General features: G+C 55.2%; 1 non-coding gene and 2 pseudogenes across 1 annotated transcript; all 3 read left to right on the top strand.

Annotated features, from left to right (window-relative positions):
- Window positions 1–265: 265 nt before the first annotated feature.
- Window positions 266–458, top strand: LOC126534970 (U2 spliceosomal RNA). Its single transcript, XR_007600434.1, has one exon. It is a non-coding gene; the product is annotated as a U2 spliceosomal RNA (small nuclear RNA).
- Window positions 459–6,157: 5,699 nt separating this feature from the next.
- LOC126534998 (U2 spliceosomal RNA) lies at window positions 6,158–6,326 on the top strand (annotated as a pseudogene).
- Window positions 6,327–9,997: 3,671 nt separating this feature from the next.
- On the top strand, window positions 9,998–10,208 carry LOC126535005 (U2 spliceosomal RNA; annotated as a pseudogene).

Below are 10,208 nucleotides of genomic sequence, written 5' to 3' on the forward strand. Positions count from 1 at the left end.
AGGGCTTTCTTCATTAAGAACGTATTGTGCAGTAAACTGTGGTTTGCTGCAAGGGTAGCTCTCCCGCCGTCACCAACAGTACGAGTAGTAAACTCACTTATTTTCTCGTGGTTCTGGCTAAACAAGTCGCAATACGTAGCGCAGCAATTTTTGCGTCTGCCAAAATCCAGCGGAGGATGGAGCTTGCCGTGCATAGTTACATTCAGTAGGCTGTTGTGCACTAAGACTACATGTGATCTACTTGATGATGATGATGATGAGGTCCATCGCTTCTCGGCCTTTTGGCTAAGATCAAAGTGTAGTACATGCAGCTGGCTTGCCCGGCCTTTACTACACTTATCTTTGTAGAGGCGCCCGGACACCTGCCCGGTTATAGCAGTGTCTTTCCCCTGACCCAGCCCTATCTTTCTAGGCCCACGGCTCCCTGCTGCACTGCCTCCAGGACAGCCCACCCTGCTGCCACCTGGTGGCCCCTGGACGACCCACACCGGCCCTGCTTCCTGGTCCTGCGGCTGCCTGGCGCTGCCTGCTGCCTATCGGAGACTCCTGCCCTGCTCGGCCTGACCACTGCCTGGAACCCGGTGCTGCTACCTTAGGGGTGCCTGTTGGTCCTGCCGTCTTGACTGGCACTGTGCTGGGGCACAACCGGCTGGCCCCCGCCCTCGCCATCGTCCTTCATGGGCCTGGCCTCCTCGCTGCCACTCCTAGTGGCCCCCTAGCCTCCGGACCTGGCCTCCTTTAAGGAGAGCCGCCGGGTCCGGAAGGCAAGGCCATCCAATGGATCCTGGGGGCCACGGCCGCATGGCCCATGACCACAACGAGGACGATGGCGACCCCAACACCCCTGGGCGGGAACGCCAGCCGGCACGTGAGGATGGCACCCTCAGGTGTTCTTTCCCGTGCCCCACACGGTCCGGTGCTGCGAGGAGGGCTGCCGAGCTGCCTACGCCGCGGCCAAATGGACAGCGCGGCGGCAGTCCCTCCAGCGGCACCTCGAACTCGAGCACGGTGCCAGAATCCGGCGCACCATCAACGTGTGCAGTATCTGCGGCGAGACACTGGGGCTGAGACCAGCCTCCCACGCCTGCCTGGCTGCAGCCGATTCGACCGCCGCCCCTGCTGCCCTGCCACACCAATGTGGCAGTTGCTCAATGTCCTTCCCCACAAGGAGGGGCTTGAGCAACCACGAACAGTGGCACAGGAGGGAGGCGGCACTAGCAGCCAGGCGTGATCTCGCCGCGGGTACTGCCTCTGGTGCGTCGGAGCAGGACAGCGACGGCACCCCCCCAACAGAGCAGGACAGCACCGAGGGTCCCGCTGAGGACCCTCCAGAAACAACAGCAGTGGCCACCGATCAGGCCGCCGACCAGGAGCCGTCTCCTGTGGCGCCTCGAGGAACACCCGGACAAAGCAGCGATGGCGAGATGGCCGAGGCACCCTCTCAGCGGACGCCAACCCAACCAGGGTGGACAGCGGCCTCGGCCACTCCTTCTCCAACACCATCGCTGCTGTCCAACCGAGGCAGCCCGGGAGCACCAGCCTCCGAGGCTCACGAGCCGGCGGCCATGCAGGAGCTCTCCCCAGGCAGGGCAGAGTCGCAGGACCATGACGGAAGCACCCAGGACTTCGGGACCCAGGAAGAACATGCTGGTACCACGCGGCCAGAGGGCAGTGCATGGGGCTTAGAAAACGAGACGGCAGAGCTGCGGGCATTGAGCTGGTTGCCTGAGTCTGCTGGGGAGTGGGCACGGTTTGAAAACATCCTCGACCGTGCCATTGCAGCCGCAACCAAACATCTGCGGCTGCCAATCGGGGACTCGCGCCAATCACGGAGGCGCGAGGTGAACCCCGACAACCCCCAGCAGATCCAAACACTTTACCGAAGGAACCGGCGCCGGGCAGTGCGGCTAATCACTGAAGGCCCGTCGCAGCTCTGTCCGATCGACCCCCATGCACTACAAGACCACTACTCGAACCTCTGGTCACCAACAACCGTGGATACCAGCATCCTGCGGTCAAGGCTTCCGGCCACCGAAGAACTGGACTTGTGCCCCTTTTCACCAGAACAAGTCGCAGCCAAGCTCCGTAAATGCGAGAGTACAGCTCCAGGGGAGGACCGCCTCACGTACCACCACTGGAGGCAGGTGGACCCTGAGGGCAGGTTCCTTGCGGCGGTATACAACGTATGCCTCCAATACCGCCGCACACCCCTGAGCTGGAAGTCGACGAGGACAATCCTGATTCACAAGAAGGGCGACCGCGAGGACCCCACAAACTGGCGACCCATTGCCCTTGGTCGCACGATCGCCAAACTGTATGCCGGGTGTCTCACCACCCGGCTGCAGAGGTGGTTGGGTGACCATGCGGTACTGTCCAGGTGTCAGAAGGGCTTCCTGCCACACGATGGGGTGTTTGAACACAACTTCGTGCTGCAGGGACGCCTGGATGATGCCAGGACAGGAGGTGGGGAGCTGTGCGTGGGGTTCCTCGATTTTGCCAACGCCTTCGGCTCGGTCGCCCATCAGGCCCTCGTCGACGCTGTCCGCGGCGCCGGCGCGGGGGAGGCCTTTGCTACCATCGTTGAAGACCTCTACCGCGCCAACACCACCTGCGTCGTGGCAGCAGCTGGCATTACGGAGCCAATCACCATCGGAGCCGGGCTGAGACAGGGCTGTCCTCTGAGCGGCCTGCTTTTCAACCTGGTGGTGGACCCGGTCATCCGTGCAGTACAGGGAGGCGATAGGCAGCACAACATCCTTGCCTACGCCGATGATCTGACGCTGCTGGCCGCGGATCCCACCACCCTGCAGAGCCGCTTGGACCGTGTGGCTGCCCTGTCGGCCCGGCTTGGGCTGCGACTGAACGCCGCCAAGTGCCGATCTCTACACCTGTCTGGTCGCCATCCCGTGGGTACACGGCCCACCTCCTTCACCGTGGGTGGCGACCCGACTCCGGCGCTTGGTGACTTCGAGGGGTACAAGTTCCTGGGCCGTCCAGTGGGGTTCAGGGTGCTACCGGACGAGACGATGGTCGACGAGGCCATCCACCTAGGCAGAAAGCTACTCTCCTCCATGCTCGCCCCATGGCAAAGGCTGGATGCCATAAAAACCTTTTTGTGTCCAGCCTTGAACTTTGCCATGCGGGTGGGCCTTGCCAGTAAAGGAGAGTGGCAACGCTTAGACGAGGAGCTCCGCCCGCTCATCAAGAAGACCCTGTACGTGTCAGCCAGAGCTTCCAATGAATACTTGTACGGAGGCTCTCAGGCTGGCAGTGCGGGTATCCCACTTGCGGCGGAGCTCAGCGACATCTGCCGGGTGGATGGGGCCTTCAAGCTACTGACGTCGACCGACGTGGAAGTCCGGGAGCGTGCAGCAGGGGACCTAGAGGGCGTCGTGTCAAGGCGGCTCAGACGACCCGCGAACACCGAGGACATGGAGGCCTACCTCTCAGGCGAGACGGAGGGCGACTTCCGACAAACGTCCACACAGGTCCAGTCTGCGGACGGAGGCCCGGAAAGCCTCCCGTCGCCTCTCCGTCGCCTGGGAGCTCCTGGAGCATGGGGCCCGCATCAACTGCGGAGAGGCCTCTGTGTCAGCGAGGAACCGCCACAAGCTGGTCAAGACCATCCGGGCGCTCCTCTCCACCGAAAGGGTCAGAGCTCTGCATGACAAACCGAACCAGGGCAAGGCGATGGTGTGTGTGGCGGCCGACCCGGCAAATTCCCACTTCATGAGGTCCGGCCGCTACACCCGCTTCACCGACTGGCGTTTCGTGCATCGAGCCCGGTTAAACCTCCTCCCCCTCAATGCCACAAGACTCTGGGCACCCGCAGCCGACAAAAGATGCAGGCGCTGCGGGTATGGGGAGGAGACACTGCCGCATGTACTATGCCATTGCATGCGGCAGAGCCGGGCCATGACGGAGCGTCATAACACCATCGTCGCCAGAATAAAAAAGGCTGCCTTGGGGAGGTTTACTGTCATCGCAGAGAACCAGGTCGTGGGCACCACATCACTCAAGCCCGACCTGGTACTGGCCCGTGGAGAGGAGGCACTGATCCTGGACGTCTGCTGCCCTTTCGAGAACAGGCTGCAGGCGTTCCAGGACGCCCGGAAGGCTAAGGAGGAGAAGTACGCCCCTGTACAGCGTCATCTCCTCCGGCGGTTCCAACGCGTGGCGGTGGACGCGGTCGTCGTCGGCTGCCTTGGCACCTGGGATCAGGGGAACGATCGTGTGACGCGCAGGCTGTGCAGTAGGCAATACCTACGGACAACCAAACGCCTGTGCATCAGCGACACGATCAGCGCCTATACAAAGATTTTTAGAGCCCACATAGGCACCTTTTAAACGATCTTACTGTTTTTAGAGAAGCGCTTTTCGCCATTTTTATACACCTCTGCAGTTTTAGCCTTTTATTACTAACACCGCTAATTGTTTTTAGTCATTTGTTTGCGTTTTTAGATTATTCACGTTTTATCCGTTTCTTCCTTGGTTTTTGTAACACATATTTTTGATGTACTGTAACTAGCATAATAAAAAAGTCTGTAATGGAGCTAACAATGTCTCGCCACGTGTGAGGTGAAACACCACTTGTACAAAATTTGATACCTAGTATTTGCATATGCTCAGTCTTGTAGAGGTATTTCGTATTTATAATCAATATGCTTCAATGTCAGGGGGCAAAATAAATATGAGAAAATGTGAAGCATTAAATTTAGGTCGCGCCGAAATAACGCTACCAGGGGACATTAAACAGACCGAGCATATGCAAATACTAGGTATCAAATTTTGTACAAGTGGTGTTTCACCTCACACGTGGCGAGACATTGTCAGCTCCATTAAGGAACAGTCAGAAGCAGTGACTGCGTCGCCACTGCCGCTGGCAGAAAGGGCTTTCTTCATTAAGAACGTATTGTGCAGTAAACTGTGGTTTGCTGCAAGGGTAGCTCTCCCGCCGTCACCAACAGTACGAGTAGTAAACTCACTTATTTTCTCGTGGTTCTGGCTAAACAAGTCGCAATACGTAGCGCAGCAATTTTTGCGTCTGCCAAAATCCAGCGGAGGATGGAGCTTGCCGTGCATAGTTACATTCAGTAGGCTGTTGTGCACTAAGACTACATGTGATCTACTTGATGATGATGAGTACCCTGGTAGGCCACTGCTCCTTTATTGGCTGGGCCATTACCGTCGAACGCTTATGCCGCAGAGTACAAGCAACTTGCTTCCGACGGCGGTAACGCCAGCACCGCAGTATGCGGCGGCTGCGCGCTTGCAAAGCCAGCTTGTACAACTAAGAATTACAAAGTGGCGTGCGACACCAGTTTCCAGGCTTTGTGAAATGTTGTGTGAGACAGCTGTACCTCCACGGACAGCTACTACACAAACATGGAAAGCTGTGCTTTCTCCTGATTTGCCCTCTCAAGTGAAGGATTTTCATTGGCAATATCAGTGGGGCATTCTACCTACAAGAGACAGGCTTGAACGCTGGCATATGGTACCGAATGATAAATGCATATATTGCGCACAAACAGAGACCAACGCGCATGTAGTAAAGGACTGCGTTGTAGCACGCACCTTCTGGAAGCTAGTTGCAAGAATGTTCGGTATATCCATCGTGCGGCCACCACTGCGCCGAGATCGGTTTGCGAGTCTCGTCTACTACAGCGCTAGCTACATTTTGTGGTGCTTCCGTAACATCGCAGAACGATCTCGGCAGTCAAATAGAGCAATGTACCCCACAATGCGGAAACTACGGGTGATAATATGGGGTCATCTTGAAGAACAGTTGTTCAAACTCGGTGAAGCCGAGTTTCTTCGCCGCTGGTCTACGCGGTTCATAACCGTCTCCCGTGGCAAAGTCTTTCTACAGCCAGAATAATGCTCAATTCTGTTGCCTGAGTTCAGACTGTATCTGTATGTGCCCCGGGTACCTTTCATAAATTCGAGGCCGACAATAATGCTTTTGCGTGGATGCGGTAATGAGTTTTGTTCTTGTTGTTGTTGTAGTTGTGTGCGGCAAAGCCAGTGTCAAGTAGACACCATTTATTATTTTATTTGTTAATCTGTTTTGTTTACATCAAGTATGATGCATTACATGTGATGTACTTTATATTGTACTTTTCTTTCATACAACAGTTGTAAGCGTGCCTACGGGTCAATAAATTTCGTTGTCATCTGTTCTTATCAGCTTAATATCTGATACGGGTCCTATTTGGACCCAAGATATTAAACTTATTTTTGGAATGGGGCGGAGTGCTTGAAGCTTGCTTCACCTCCGCCACGGGTTGGCCCGGTATTGCACTGCCTCCGGGATCGGCCCACTCACCCCTACGGGGGTGAGAAAACCTTATTCAATCCAAAATCAGACTGAAATTAAATGTACTCCTTATAAGGTCGCAATCCGTCAAAGAAGGTTCCATTTGCCCCCCCGTAATTTTTGAAAAGCTCAGCCGCTGGACGACCAAGCTATGCGGGAAAGTGAACGTGTAGTAGCTTCTCGGCCTTTTGGCTAAGATCAAGTTGTAGTAGCTTCTCGGCCTTTTGGCTAAGATGAACGTGTAGTAGCTTCTCGGCCTTTTGGCTAAGATCAAGTTGCAGTAGCTTCTCGGCCTTTTGGCTAAGATCAACGTCTTGATGTTCAAGCGCGCTTTCAATATTGACTGCTTCTTCTCGTACGCCACCACGCGTTCGAGCGGCGTTGGAGTGCTTGTTCTCAACCGTAATCTGTTGCGCGACCATCACGTAACCTTCGACGCGCTCGGACGCGTGCTGGCGTTCGACTGCACATTCCACTCTGCACGTATTCGATTTCTATGTATCCATGGTCCGGCGCAATCTGCGAATTCTAACACGTTTTTCAATTCATTGGATGTATATTTCCTAGATTCGCGTCCGGTTATTTTTTTGGGCGATTTCAATTGTGTGCTGGATTCGGACGCAGATGTCCAGGGCCCTGGCAGGGGCAGGCCTAACGGCAACGCCAAGGAGCTAGGTCGGTTGGTGCAGCAGTTTGCGCTCCTTGACGCGTATGAACTGCTTCACGGGAGTACGTACGTTTGGACGTGGCGCCGCGGGGCATCGTCGAGTAGACTGGACAGAGCCTATGTACCGCGGCGTCTTACCAGCTACGTCCATGTCGCCGAGGTGCGCCCACTCCCTACGTCGCCAGTATATGTAAGCGACCACCGCCCCTTCGAGCTAGTATTAGAGCTGCCCTCAGGGTCTCCGTCAGCTCGAGGCCCATGGCGTCTCGACTGCCGCGTCCTGCACGACCTCGATTCCAAAGCTGGACTACTGCGGGCTGTTAGGGCGTCCCTTATCGGAGCCGACCCAGATGACTGGGATCTGTTAAAAGAGCAGTGGCGTCACCACTGCAGTGCGTCGGGCCGAGCCCTCCGGGCTCGCGTCTCCGGGGAAATGACGGCGTTGGTGACGAAGTTGCGCATCGCACAGCGCAGCCCGCTTCCGACAGCAGTTATGTGCGCCTGGATGAATGAGCTTGTCGAGCGCTACCAGCGGCTAGTGCGCGCACCCCGAAGTCCTCAGGTACGCTCGCCGCGCATTTATTCGTCCGGCGGGATTACCGGCCCATTCTTTGGATTCGGACTCCCCCCCGCCTGGTGCCGGTTCCCGCGACTTTTACGACTTCGTCGAGCACTTCAGAAACGTGGCACAAAAGACTCTTTCCATCGACGCTGCCCGAGCGTCCGCTCATCCCCTGCTGGGCGCACTGCCACGCGTTGACAGCCAATCGTGTGAAGCGCTCCTTGCTCCGCCATCCAGTGACGAGATTAAGGGAACGCTGGATACAATGAAGCGTGGGTCGGCCCCAGGCCCAGACGGTCTCCCTGTGGAGTTTTATTCGGAGTTCTGGGACGCCATTGGACCATTGCTCACGCGAGTATTACGACGGTGCTTTGAAGATCGCACCTTGCCGCTTTCCTTTGGTAAAGGTCGCATTTCACTGATCCCCAAGAAAGACCCAACATCAACACACCCCGACGATTGGCGTCCCATCACTCTGCTAAACGTCGATTACAAAATTTTAGCCTGTGTAATTGTTCGCCGACTTAGAAATCTCCTCCCGTCGCTTATCGCGTGGCACCAGGCCTGCGCAATACCGGGCCGCGAAATACACACTCACTCGTGTGTTACACGCGACATAATACAGTATACGATTGGTCGCCATAGTCAAGGCTTGTTAGTCTCTCTGGATCAAGAAAAAGCATTTGACTACTTAGAACACGAATATATATTTGGAACATTAGACGCTTTCGGTTTCCCCCAAGTTTTATTCATTTGATCCGAGCAATGTACAGCAATATAGAAAGCACATTGTCCTTAGACTCACGCGAAAGTAGGCCCTTTCCTGTTACGAGAGGGGTCCGTCAGGGTTGCCCTCTTTCTCCAGTTTTGTTTATTTTATCCTTAGAGCCATACCTAATAGCCTTAGAACGTCATCCGCACATTAGAGGCCTTCCGCTACCCGGTAGCTCATCCGTCAAAGTAACGGCATATGCGGATGACATTACACTGTATGTCCACAACGAACAGTCACTCCTTTATGCCCTGAACACATTTCAGGACTACAGTTCAATATCAGGTGCAAGGCTAAATTATTCCAAAAGCAAATATTTTTTCATTGGTTCCCCAAACTCACGTCTCCATATTGCCTCGCCATTACAGTGGCATCCTAAAATAAAGATTTTGGGTTTGTGTTTCGATCCATCAGGCATTTGGGAGGGCATGTGGATTCCCGTCATAAATACACTAAAGAACAACGTTCAGGCAGCCCGTGATTTCGACTTACCTCTTCTCGAACGGCGTTACCTCGTGCAGTCTATCTTTTTAGGGAGTTTTTGGTACTTGTGCCACGTTGCTAAGCCCCCCCTTCGTGTCTTGAGGAGTGTGCAAAGCAGTGCCAACTCGTTTTTTTGGGCGGGTGGCACTGAGCTTTTGGCACGACCGGCGTTAGCCCATCCCCGCGATCGCGGCGGCTTATTCTTCCCGAATGTTTCAGTGACAGCCTCCACACTATTACTGTGGACTTTAATGCGGACCCTGGCCAATGATGGCTCCCCCGCGCAGACCCTTGCAAGGTACTTCCTTGGCACCTCACTGCGGGTTTTACTGCCTACGAGCCCCGTGAATCGTGGACCGCAGTCGGCGGAAGCTCCTGCAGTGTACAGGACAAGCGTAGCCTTCCGCAGGCATCTGTCAGCCACGTGTCCGGACGTCGACCTCTGCTCTGACAGGGTTGTAGAAATAATGGGCGCTGTCCTACTTCCCTTGGTGCCCCCTGACCGACGTCCCATAGCGCATCGTCTTCAGTGGAAGCGCATTGCCACGGCTACGCTGCCTGGCCACCTTCGCGATTTTATTTGGAGACTCGGCTGGGGACTGCTCCCAACCCGGGATAGGTTAGAACGCTGGGGCGTGGTGCGTGTCTCCACATGTCCAAACTGCACGTCGGTGGAGACAAACAGACACGCAACAATCGAGTGCGTTGTCGCACGTGTATTTTGGCGCGCCGTCCATGCGGGGTTTCGAGGACAGGGCGTCCGGGAATTTGTATCGAGCGGAAGGTTTCCGCGCGGGCGTTTCGCCGGCCTTCTTCTCGTGGCAGCCCTGTTCAGTCTTTGGCGAAACCGCTGTGAGGCTGTGGCAGGAAACTGTCGCCGACGAGCACTGTGGCCCATAATGGGTCGCTTGAGGCGAGAGGTGGTCGCTTTCCTCTCGGACGAACTGTTCTTCCTCGGGGAACAGGAGTTTCTCCGCCACTGGTCGTGCCCGTTTGTTGATGTTCGAAACGGCCGAGTGCAGCTAGTCTTCCGTCCGGAGTGGCGATAAATATGCCACTTCAATTGCAACTTCATGTTACTATTTTCAATTTCATTTCCTTGTATTGTACACAATGTTCCTTATCATCATACGTGTAAAGTGTGTGTTTCACACTGTATAGTTCTGTATTGTCATTTTACATAGTGTTGATTGTATGATTGCTTTTATGCTGTCTTGTAAATAGTGTAAATAAACTTTTTCTAAACAGTATCTGTTCTTATCAGCTTAATATCTGATACGGGTCCTATTTGGACCCAAGATATTAGACTTATTTTTGGAATGGGGCGGAGTGCTTGAAGCTTGCTTCACCTCCGCCACGGGTTGGCCCGGTATTGCGAGAGTACAGCTCCAGGGGAGGACCGCCTCAC

Source organism: Dermacentor andersoni, chromosome 7, assembly GCF_023375885.2.
Source record: "Dermacentor andersoni chromosome 7, qqDerAnde1_hic_scaffold, whole genome shotgun sequence".
Lineage (NCBI taxonomy): Eukaryota > Metazoa > Arthropoda > Arachnida > Ixodida > Ixodidae > Dermacentor > Dermacentor andersoni.